Consider the following 13,634-nt stretch of genomic DNA (forward strand, 5'->3'; position numbering starts at 1 on the left):
TCATTTGTGTATAATTTTTGCCCATTTTTTAGTTCATTTAACAAACGTACACAAAAATTCAAGCCAAGAAAATTTTTTCAACCCATAATAATTCCATGAACTAAAATAGAATTAAATTGGCTTTTGTGGCATATAGGGTTCACGTTTTCTTTGAGTTTTGAGACTGAATAGAGACACTTCATCCATTTATATATTAGCAGAATCAAAGCACTGTGCTTTGTTTCATCAAGCATCATTCGTAATTTGGTCGCCTAGTGGTCGTGTATTCGTTTTTTGTTTTCTTTGCAATTTTTGCTGGTTCCAAGCAAAATAAAAACAACAACGCTGCCCCCTTTCTCTTACACTCTCTCGCTCTCACTTAACATTCTGCACAGAAAAGCGTTAAGAACTTTATTTACTTAATGGCTGTTGTTGTATTTATTGCTGTTGTTGTCGTACGTTTAATCATATCCCATAGAGTATTTTGTTGCCCGCCATAGTTGTTGTCGTCGTCGTCGCCTCGTCTTCATCAATATCTCGTAGAGGTAGATGATTGCTTGCCAGCTTGTGCTTCATCGTTCATTCGGTTTTTATTTCAAATGTGAACTTCGTTAAAAATTTCGCTTTCGGGTTTTGGCATTCTAACCGTACTCGTTGCTCTTGTTGTTGTTATTATTGTTGTTGCAATAATTTCATTTTTGCACATTTCGCGTCCGTAGTGTTGTTGCTACTGTTGCCGTTTGTTATATGTATGCGATTATTTGACTACCAGCCCCATAGACATCTCCTAGCGTGCCCCTCTGACCATAATGAATGTCGTTTAAATACCTCGGTCTACTGCACTGAACGATGGTTGTTTGGCCAATCAACGACGAGTATAACGTGATCGCTGGCAAATCGCAAACATTTGATGATGAGAGAATGTGCTAAAAATAGCCTAACTGCGCGGTGCCAGTGCTATATATTGTAGTTGCTGCTGAGTCTTGGCGGCATTCACGTTCACAGCAAACAAAAATGTTTTTGACGAGTCTCAGTGAACGAAAGAACGAACGAACGTTAGACCCACTTTTTGTCTTACGGCAGTTGTGGCGACAGTCACAATAGACGACATTCCCCATTGTAGGCAATAACGGCGGGCGTTTATGGATTTCTTTTCGTGCGGTGGGGGATCTTTAGGAACCTGTCCGTCGTAGTGCATGTTGGCATGCCCATCGGTTCGTAGGTTGGCTTAGTCGTTTGTTCAGTTCGACGCGTTGCCGTTTGTTTCGGCGTTTTGGCGGTGAGATGGACGAGAATATGTGTTAGTTGTGTCTCAAATAGTTTGTTGTGGGTTCGATTGGATGCGAGTGGTGGCGATGGCTGTGTGTTGGGGGATTGAATTCGCGTGCATTCGCTTAGGCGGGGGCTTTCGCTTGTCGTCCGTATTTATTTGTTTTGTTTTTATGCTGTCTATTGCTGATATGTGAACATATGCATGTGTATGAAGATGTGTTTGTTCCATAGTGCGGGTGGGGGTATTGGCTATATGTTCGATGTTGCGTTTGTTGTTGCTTCGCTTGCCTTTATATTTTTATTAATTTACAATTTTTGAATATTATACCAACCGGTTGAGGTTATTTGCAATTTCCATACCATTCTTCTTGACTTTTTTGTTGTGATTTGATTGTTGTTCTTTTCTCCCGTAGTTGTTGTGCTTTGCCCTCATCGTGGTTGATATATGAAATGAAAAACAAATGTTATACCTATTTGGAAGAATATTCAAGCTACCAAATATGTTTCTACTCTTTATGGTGGCCTGTGGTGGTAGGCAGCAGGCAGATGACAAGTTCGCATGTGTTTAACGTTTGCTGGCCCATTGGTTTATGAGGTTCTGCTCATCCGTCGCTCGAATCTGTGTAAGTATCTTCTACACACTGCGTATATTGAAAACGCCAACCATTGAACAGAAGTCGAATCGTCGTTCATTGCTGTCGACACTCCTTTCTGGTTTCCTCTGTTTTGGTAGCTGCGAAAATTGTTCTTCCCATGAATTGTTAGGGGGAGGAGGTACGCCGAGGGGAGAGGTATTTGGTTTTTTTGATGGTTTACTGTTCTCTTATATTGATACAATTGTGAGGGGTTGTTGTATTACTTATTGGCTTCAACAAATGAAGGGCCTGATTTTGGGATTTTGTTATAATCTCAGGTCATATCAATAGTAGTTGATATGACCGATTAACAGCCATACAAGAGGTGTCACATAATAGCGTATAAAATATCAATAAAATCGATTTCTGGGGTTGAACTCTTGAGGGTGGGAGCCACCGTGGTGCAATGGTTAGCATGCCCGCCTTGCATACACAAGGTCGTGGGTTCGATTCCTGCTTCGACCGAACACCAAAAAGTTTTTCAGCGGTGGATTATCCCACCTCAGTAATGCTGGTGACATTTCTGAGGGTTTCAAAGCTTCTCTAAGTGGTTTCACTGCAATGTGGAACGCCGTTCGGACTCGGCTATAAAAAGGACGTCCCTTGTCATTGAGCTTAACATGGAATCGGGCAGCACTCAGTGATAAGAGAGAAGTTCACCAATGTGGTAACACAATGGACTGAATAGTCTAAATGAGCCTGATACATCGGGCTGCCACCTAACCTAACCTAACTCTTGAGGGTCCTTTCGGTTAGGTTAGATATGGTGGCAGTTAGTTTTACTATTCATTACATTGTAATACCAGAAGTAGTGAACTTTTGTCATATCAATGAGTGCTATCTGATTCTATGCCCGAGCATTGTTTCTCATTGCAGCGAAAGCACTAAGAGAAGTTTTGAAACACCACCAGAAATGTCAAAACTTTTTGGTGTTCGGTCGAAATTGGGATCCACCCCAAGCTCCGTTTTTATGCCATTCGCGCATGTAGCTCCTCCAGGATGGCGTAGGTATATTGTCTATCCAATTTACTCGAAATCTGATAATAGATTTTATTTTCCATCTAGCAATCACTCCGTACATGGGTGGTTGCAAGAGGGTGGAAAAATGGAATCGGTCTCCATTTAAGCTTTTCAACACTACACAGTAACCCAATTGAATAATACATTGCCATCAGGCGTACACAGTAGACCTGCATGGTCTACTACGAAGATGTTCTGCTGACTGATATTTGTGCTCAGCGAGTGAGTTGGTTTAAGTTCAGAAACAAAAAGAAGTTGGACGCGGGCAAGTTAAACAAATAAAAACAAACTGTGTATGGAGCATCAGTACGAAACCCAATTTGACTATTAGAAAATTTGTTATCATGGAGGAAGACCTCCTTCGTCAAGCCAGGTTATTTTTTTCCAATTCAGCATCGCTTTGATCTTCTCCAATTAGTCGATGGGGATCACACCTTATAGATCCCAAAAAACAAGGTGACCATCACCAATTGGACAGACTTCGGATGGGTACAGTTTCGACTGTTCCTTGGACTCTGGTATGTATCAGTAAAAACTTCCTTCCCATCGTTTGCGAAGATGACATGCTCATTGGATTGATATCCGGCCAGTGATTTTGTTTAGGTTCGAAAAAAAAGAAGTTGGACTCGCGAAAATTAGTAGAAAACGGTGGATGAAGCAGCAGTCCATAGCTTAATTTGACTGTGGTGAGACTACGTTATCTTGGTGTGAGAACGTAACAGGTTGGCTGATAAGTCCCCGGTCTGACTTATATAGTACCAATCTTCAAAGGATTCGTGTCAAAATTTGACGTCTGTAAGTCAATAAGTTTGTGAGATAGAGCGTCTTTTGTGAATCAACTTTTGTTATTGTGAAAAAAAATGGAAAAAAAGGAATTTCGTGTTTTGATAAAATACTGTGGAAGCAAAAACTTGGCTTGATAATGAGTTTCCGGACTCTGCCCCAGGGAAATCAACAATAATTGATTGGTATACAAAATTCAAGCGTGGTGAAATGAGCACGGAGGACGGTGAACCGTCTCCGAAGCGTGGAAAGACTCAAAAGTCCGCTGGCAAAGTAATGGCCTCTATTTTTTGGGATTCGCATGGAATAATTTTTATCGATTATCTTGAGAAGAGAAAAACCATCAACAGTGACTATTATATGGCGTTATTGGAGCGTTTGAAGGTCGAAATCGCGGCAAAACGGCCCCATATGAAGAAGATAAAAGTGTTGTTCCACCAAGACAACGCACCGTGCCACAAGTCATTGAGAACGACGGCAAAAATTCATGAATTGGGCTTCGAATTGCTTCCCCACCCACCGTATTCTCCAGATCTGGCCCCCAGCGACTTTTTCTTGTTCTCAGACCTCAAAAGGATGCTCGCAGGGAAAAAATTTGGCTGCAATGAAGAGGTGATCGCCGAAACTGAGACCTATTTTGAGGCAAAACCGAAGGAGTACTACCAAAATGGTATCAAAAAATTGGAAGGTCGTTATAATCGTTGTATCGCTCTGGAAGGGAACTATGTTGAATAATAAAAACGAATTTTGACAAAAAGAATGTGTTTTTCTTTGTTAGACCGGGGACTTATCAGCCAACCTGTTACGTTATCTTGCCGAAAGAGCTCCTGATCTTCGAAACGTTGGCCAGTTGTCTTCAATTTGAGCGTCGAGTATACCCAATAATTCTCCCTGTATTCGCTTTGGTGTTCTCCAGTAAGTCGATAGGAATCATACTTTACAAAAAATCGAAAAAGAAGGTGATCATCCTTTCGCCCAATGAGACAGCCTTCGGAAGAGAACAGTGGTTGGTGTAGCAGTTCATAGTCCAATTTGACAATGCTTGTGTGGAGATGTAAGCAAGTGCGTTATCATGATGAAACAGCTCAAAATCTTCTCCAAGTGGGACCAGGACGATTTGCCTTTCTCCGGTTAGACCATATGCGGATGATACCTAAAAATCCCAAAAACAAGGACGCCATCATCTTTCTGGTCGATGGGATAGACTTCGGATGGGTAAAGTCTACTGTTTCGACTGTTCCTTGGACTCCGGTGTGTATCATTGGACCCATGTCTGGTTGAATGTTACGAAATCATGCGGAAGTTCCTTCAGGATTCGCCTTAATAGCTATTCACAAAAATCTGAAATTGTTACACAGTTGCACTGGTTATCCGCTGGTAGCAGATGTGGCACCTTTTGCTCAGCCAAATTTCTCATTTTCAAAATATAGTGCTCGATATGATCTACGTGATGAAATTCCTAGTGTTTCAGATATTTCGAACAACTCCTTGGGGTGGTTTATCCATAAAAGATCGTTAAGTATTATCACTTTCTCCTCAAAACCTAACGTGCGTCTCACTAAATCAAATTTTGTATGTAGCCATTTTGAAGAGTCCCCGTGCACACTCGAAATTTGGCACGTTAGGAAACTAATAGGACTGCAATTTCAAAAACTCATAAGGTCCATAAAATCCATCGGTTACCTAAGACCAGAGGATCATATGCTAGCTAGTATGAGCTGGCGTCTTCTGGAAAATTTATTGTTGGAAATCATTGACGGATTTGGGTACATACAAACGATAGGATTACCGAAGTTTGTGGATTCTCTGACCAGCTATACATCAGATACATAATTTCTGAGAAAATAACATGGTTGCGACAAACATGGTACATGTTCTCTGACCAAAAATAACATTTTGCTCATGAAAAATGTTTGAGATGATCATATTTCTTCTACTAGATGTATATCCACTACTAAATATGTATTTGTTCAATTTTCTTTTCCTATCATCTTACATGGGACCTGAGTCACTTGTGGGATCACTTAAATGGATTTAAACCAGCAAAATATTTCTCAATCTAATCTTCTAAATATTTCAAAAATGATCCAAAAACCCAAAAACCATTTTCAAAAACTTAATTTCTCATAATATCCGATGATGCTTTATCATTTTTTTGATTGATAAGTCAAGATGCCTTTGGCTCTTTTTCATCATAAGGCTCAAAGTTACGTTCATTCTATGCTCCAATGATTTGCTATTCAAATTCCATTTTGAATTGGAGTGGAGAAGATAAACGATGTGGTTGTCCGCATATTTCTAACTGGCAGTCAATTTTGTTAGTGACTTTAGTGTTCGGTACTCTTCTATGCTGCAAAAAAAAAAAAAAAAAAAAAAAAAAACAGAAAAATACTCTCTGTTGTTTCCAGACACCATAAACACCATAAGAAATCATAATAATCAAAGGACTGTGAAGGAGGGTACATAAATTTATGATCGGGTAGACAGACAGACATGGAACCAGGCAGCAAGGCATGTGAGGAATGCACACAATGAATGTAGAGAAACAAACACTTCCAATGTCGGAAATTAGGTTAATGCAGTCGACTTGTCATCGCAAATTAAAATCAAACCAGCCCATATACATATGGAAGTCATCGCATTAGCCTTTGTAGACGACACCAACAGCAGCTGTTCATTGTTCAACGGACGTAGAACATCGTTTTGGATTTGGATTTTGCTTTTTGGTATGCTGAACTTTCCGTTTCACTGAAGATTAGATGATTGTACTACTGTGGGGGCTTTTGGGGGAGACTCATATTTTTTTTGGGGATATACCAGCCGCAACAAATCACTAAAAAAAAAACAAGGTTCAAGGTTTAGGAGCAGCCCCCTAAGATATTTATATTTCGCAGCGATAAGTTATCACTCCAAAGTTATAATAAAAGTTTATGAAGTGAGAATAAAAGGAGAAAAAACTTTTAATTTTTATGGCGTTAATTGAAATGGGAATGTCTCTTTGGTAAATTCTAGAAATATTGGAAGAAAAAGATAATCGCTGGAGAAATGAATATAATTGTCATAACCCATATATGATTTTAAGCGACTGGCCATTCACAAATTTTACAGATTTTTATATAATAAACAAATATATCAGCTCGGCATGTAGATTTTGGATTTTTACACAAAATCTAATAAATAACAAGTATATACGGCCGTAAGTTCGGCCAGGCCGAATCTTATGTACCCTCCACCATGGATTGCGTAGAAACTTCTACGAAAGACTGTCATCCACAAATTTCAACTCACTCGGATGAAATTTACTCCTCCAAGAGGCTCAAAAACCAAATCTCGGGATCGGTTTATATGGGGGCTATAAATGATTATGGACTGATATGGACCACTTTTGGCATGGTAGTTAAATATCATATACTACCACCACGTACCAAATTTCAACCAGATCGGATGACTTTTGCTTCTCCAAAAGGCACCGGAGGTCAAATCTGGCGATCGGTTTATATGGGAGCTATATATAATTATGGACTGATAGGAACCAATTCCTGCATGGTTGTTGGATACCATATACTAACATCACGTACCAAATTTCAACCGAATGGGAAGAATTTTGCTCTTCCAAGGTGGTCCGGAGGTAAAATCTGGGGATCGGTTTATATGGAGCCTATATATAATTATGGACCGATATCGACCAATTTTTGCATGGGTGTTTGCGGCCATATATTAACGTCACGTACCAAATTTCAACTGAATCAGATGAATTTTGGTCTTCCAAGAGGCTCCAGAGGTCAAATCTGGAGATCGGTTTATATGGGGGCTATATATAATTATGGACCGATATGGACCAATTTTTGCATGGTCATTAGAGACCATATACTAACATCATGTACCAAATTTCAACCGAATGGGAAGAATTTAGCTCTTCCAAGGTGCTCCGGAGGCCAAATCTGGTGATCGGTTTATATGGGGGCTATATATAATTCTGGACCGATATGGACCAATTTTTACATGGTCATTAGAGACCATATACTAACATCATGTACCAAATTTCAGCCGGATCGGATGAAATTTGTTTCTCTCAGAGGCTCTGCAAGCCAAATGGGGGTATCGGTTTATATGGTGGCTATATATAATTATGGACCGATGTGGACCAATTTTTGCATGGTTGTTAGGGACCACATACTAACACCATGTACCAAATTTCAGCCGGATCAGATGAAATTTGCTTCTATTAGAGGACTCGCAAGCCAAATTTGGGGGTCCGTTTATATGGGGGCTATATATAATTATGGACCGATGTGGCCCATTTTCAATACCATCCGACCTACATCGATAACAACTACTTGTGCCAAGTTTCAAGTCGATAGCTTGTTTCGTTCGGAAGTTAGCGTGATTTCAACAGACGGACGGACGGACGGACGGACGGACATGCTTAGATCGACTCAGAATTTCACCACGACCCAGAATATATATACTTTATGGGGTCTTAGAGCAATATTTCGATGTGTTACAAACGGAATGACAAAGTTAATATACCCCCATGCTATGGTGGAGGGTATAAAAAAGGGTAATGTTCCTTCCGAATTTCCTTATATTCCCTTCCGCTAAAACATGATGTCCTAGATACGAAGGCATTTGATTAAGGAGATCAATTTTTGTCTTATAAAAACTCATCCTTGTAGTTTAAATTTTTTCTTCAACTATTTTGTCTATTTAGAATTTTATTATATGCTAAATTTGGTGGTGGAAACTTAATGTTAATCTTGTCCTAAAAACCATATTAAAAACCAACCACTAATGATGGTTTAAATTCCATTTATATACGAACTTCATAAAAGGGACATGGTGTTGAATAAAATTCTTTGTATTACTACATTATCTCTACTAAATAAAAGGGAGATAAATAGAAATGAAAACAGATGGTCGAATATTGTATAATATTATTTTTTTTTATTGGTTTAGCAGTATTCATAAAATAAAAAAAAAAATCATTTAATATGGTTAGACCAAATGTTTGAATATTCTTAAAAATTTATAAATATCAGAAGAAGGAATTCTAAACGTTTGAAATGATTTAAAAATTCCAATTTTTTCTTCAACATTCTTCCATTTCATTTTGAAAAAGCTTTTTTTTTTTTGGAATATTCCCCTATCCAGATTGACAGATGCACAACATCTCTGGTGACTAAGTCCATAAAACCTGAATACCTATGTTATCAGTTTTTGGTTTTTGCTATTGCTATTGGAATACCTTCATGCTAAAACAATAGTAATTACTAACAAAGAATCTCAGATAAGAAAAGTCACTTGGTTATCATCATACCCTCTCACTATATATCACCCCTTTTTCATCAAACTCTTATCTTACGATATCGATGACAACGTAGGCAAAAAACAAAAACAACAATTAATATCAACACCCTAAGACAACAAATCTATCTACTTGAGTTTATTATGGTTACAATGAAGAATTTCTAATCACTTGGCAGACATTATGGTTTCTGTAACCCAATAAAATTTGTTTTCTAGATTGCATTGGGTCTACGTGGAATGGCAAGCATTCGTCGGACATTGGCTTATCTATAAAATCGCTTAATAATTATGGGGCAATGATTTATAAAATGTTTTGTCCACTTGATGGACATGGGAACGGTGTTATTGTGAATTTATGATTTCCAATAATTTTGCTTAACTTCGATGTCAATGTTATCAGTGAAAATGTTGTTTCGGAATATCAGAAGATAAGTGTGGTGGTAAATAGAAGCAATGGTCTTTGGGGTATTTTGCAATTGAGAGATTTATACATCATTATAAAGTTTGTAATTAAAATTTAAGGGAAAATAAATTGAAGAATAGTTTACAAAATAATTTGAAGAAAAAAATTGATGATATAGCGATTTTTAAACACCAACGCAGTGCCAGTATTTGGGATTTTTCCACTAATTGGGGATATACATTCAACGATATTTTTGAGTTTGGTTTGGTGGGGAGTTTTAACACAGGTTTTTGTGGGGATTTTTTCGAAATCGGTTCAGTGTAATCAGGTTTAGAAATTCTTATTATTTCTACATTATTCCAAAGCATCCCAGCAAAAAAGCGTCGCCAAAAAAGTAGTGAAAAAATCTTTTTGAATCCGGAAGTGGATCCAATTTTACGTTGGCGCAGATGCGATGAATTTAACATGGGCATATCTTAGGAAGGATGTCCACCATTTCAACAGTCTCTGAACTGAATTTGCATCACTTCTTAAGGTGTGATTCGAATTCAGTGTTTTGGATGTGAATTAAAAAAATGGTGATATTTTGTCAAATAAATAATTTTTACTTTTTTTAAATATTTATAACGCATTCTAACGTTTGTCTGACGTTTGACATCAAATATTTTCCAAAATTCGCAATTTTTCTAGAATGGATTTAGCATTTTCTCGACAAAATTTAAAAAATCTCTAGACTTTTATTAATTCTTACTCTGTTTTGAAACAAAAGAAGTTATTATTACCCATTAAAAATATGAGAAAATCGAGGTATAAAAATAACTTCCTGTAAAGTTAAAATAAAGAACATCTTTCGAAGGAAATTTTTTTGTTGTTGTGCCTTTAGTTCGAACTTCCAAATTGTTTTGCTGGGATACAAAAGCGTGGAAATTGAGCATTTGGACTAGAAACCGACAAAGTATTTTTTTAGATCCAAGCGCCCATTTCTAATTTAACTCAGACATTTTCCTTCAAACTGTGAAATCCTTTCGTGAGAACTCTAAATCTTGCCCCTTCATCAGTGCTCAACATTGATTTGGACAATATATAACCATACTCGTAAATATAGAAATTATGAACATTGTTCCATTTCGAATTGATCTACCAGCCAATTTTATTACTTGAGAATTTTGAAGTAAATTTTTATTTGTGTTGTGTCTTGATCTTATTGCAGCTCGCAACCTGGTACGACAAAAATTATATATGTATATTTTTCTATTTTAAAATTAATATTGATTTTCTATAGGAAAGCCTTTCTTTCTTTTTTAAGACAATTATTTAATTTAAGAGAAATTTTAATTTAAATCGTGGATTTTTGGGGACGAGGGCATCCTAATTTGGGGACACGAGCCAGGAAAATATTGGCAAAAATTGACACATGGTAATTTTCTTTGACTTCAATTAAATATACAAAATATAAGATGTTATAAATATGCATAGCTTACATAAACGAGTATCAACCGATTAAAAACAATAAAAATTTGCCATAAAATCTTTTCTCTATTTTAATTGGAAACTCTTTTAATTTGGTAAAAACATTCCCTTTAAAAGTGCAAATATATAATTTAATTCTCTTTATTCCAAATCAACAACATTATTTATTTAATTGTTAATCATACATTTAATCATTATTTATTTAATTAAAACGATAAAATTTAATATTTTCTATGTTTTTAATTTATATTTTTTTACATAAAAAGTATATTTTTTTACATAAAATTAATGTTCATATCAATTGATCTTGTAATTGTAATAGATTTTTTCTCCATGTTCTGTGACAAATAAATATTTTCAGCCTTCGAAAAACACGTTACAACAATTTTGAATGACATATTTTTGTTATTTATAATTATTGAACAAGCAAGACAATTTTTTTAAACGTGCAAAATATGAAATATTGGTTTAATATTTAATCAATATTTATTCAATTAACATTATTAAATTCAATATTTTCAAATGTTTTTTTATTATACCCACCACCATAGAATGGTGATGGGGGTATAATAAGTTTGTCATTCCGTTTGTAACACATCGAAATATCGATTTCCGACTATATAAAGTATATATATTCTTGATCAGGGAGAAATTCTAAGACGATATAACGATGTCCGTCTGTCCGTCTGTCTGTCTGTCTGTTGTAATCACGCTACAGTCTTCAATAATGAAGCAATCGTGCTGAAATTGTGCACAAACTCGTCTTTTGTCTGCAGGCAGGTCAAGTTCGAAGATGGGCTATATCGGTCCAGGTTTTTATATAGTCCCCATATAAACCGACCTCCCGATTTGGGGTCTTGGGCTTATAGAAATTGTAGTTTTTATCCAATTTGCCTGAAATTTGAAATCTAGAGGTATTTTATGACCATAAAGAGGTGTGCCAAAAATGGTGAGTATCGGTCCATGTTTTGGTATAGCCCCCATTTAGATCTCCCGATTTTACTTCTTGGGCTTATAGAAACCGCAGTTTTTATTCAATTTACCTGAAATTGGAAATCTAGAGGTATAAAGGACCACAAATACGTGTGCCAAAAATTGTGAGTATCGGTCCATGTTTTGGTATGGTCCCCATATAAAACGACCTCCCGATTTGGGGTCTTGGGTTTATAGAAATCGTAGTTTTTATCCAATTTGCCTGAAATTTGAAATCTAGAGGTATTGTAGGACCACAAATACGTGTGCCAAAAATTGTGAGTATCGGTCCATATTTTGGTATAGCCCCCATATAGACCGATTTCCCGATTTTACTTCTTTGGCTTATAGAAACCGCAGTTTTTATTCAATTTACCTGAAATTGGAAATCTAGAGGTATTGTAGGACCACAAATACGTGTGCCAAAAATTGTGAGTATCGGTCCATGTTTTGGTATAGCCCCCATATAAAACGACCTCCCGATTTTGGGTCTTGGGCTTATAGAAACCGTAGTTTCTATCCAATTTGTCTGAAATTGGATATCTAGAGGTATTTTAGGCCCATAAAGAAGTGTGCCGAACATGGTGAATATCGGTCCATATTTTGGTATAGCCCCCATATAGACCGATTTCCCGATTTTACTTCTTGGGCTTCTAGAATCCGAAGTTTTTATCCTATTGGCATGAAATTGGAAATCTAGAGGTATTTTCGGGTCATAAAGAGGTGTGCCGAAAACGGTGAGTATCGGTCCATATTTTAGTATAGCCCCCATAAGAATGATTTCCCGATTTAACTCCTTGGGTTTCTAGAAACCGTAGTTTTTATCTGATTTGCTTGAATTTGTAAATATTCTGATATTTTAGGCTCACAAAAACGTGTATCGGATTAAGTTTTTATCGGTTCATTTGATAATGCCTCCATATAGACCGACTTCACTTCTTGACGGTGTAGAAGGCGCACTGATCATGAAAATTGCTTGAAACTCAATGTAAAATTTCCAGATTTTACTTCCACAGATTTAAGATTTCAAATTAAGACGTTATTTTATAATTTTCTTGCACACTTACAAGAGATGTTAATGATTCCTCTAAAACTCAAACAAAAATGGTTCTTATAAATCCAGAATCTGATATAGTCCTCATAGGTGAAATCTTTAAATTTATCTTCGGGAAGTGTCCTCAAGTCCTCAAGCCCTCCTGAAATTTCAAAGGAAACCCTAATATTTGGTTCATGGTGGTGGGTATTTAAGATTCGGCCCGGCCGAACTTAGTGCTGTATATACTTGTTTTTATTTTATATTTGTGTATAAGAAAATATCAATTAAATAAATTTTTATTGTATTAGAATTATTTCCAGTATCTTCTTTGAATAATAAAAATCTCTAGATCTCAAAAACTCGTTAGTATAAATTTTCAACCACATAATAAGTTGTTTATAATTATTGAACAAAAAAGGCGATCCCTCTAAAAGTGAAAAATATTAAATATCGGCTTAATATTTAATCATTATTTGTTAAATTTAAATTATTATATTTAATATTTGTAATTGTATGTGATATTTATTTTATATTTGTACACTGAAAAAACAGTGAACCCACCAGGGAGAAAACTTTCGGTTAATTTTAGAAAATTTTTAATATTTGTAGAAAATTTTAACTAAACAGTATTACAAACGTTAGCATCACACCGATGTCATAAAAATAAGTAAATTATTTTCGACAAATTCAAGAAAATTTATTAGACATAACTAAGTTTTTTCACTTGTTAAAGAAAATTTTGTAGTTTGAAGGAAAA

This window comes from Haematobia irritans, chromosome 3 (assembly GCF_050003625.1).
Source record: "Haematobia irritans isolate KBUSLIRL chromosome 3, ASM5000362v1, whole genome shotgun sequence".
In the NCBI taxonomy this organism is placed as follows: Eukaryota; Metazoa; Arthropoda; class Insecta; order Diptera; family Muscidae; genus Haematobia; species Haematobia irritans.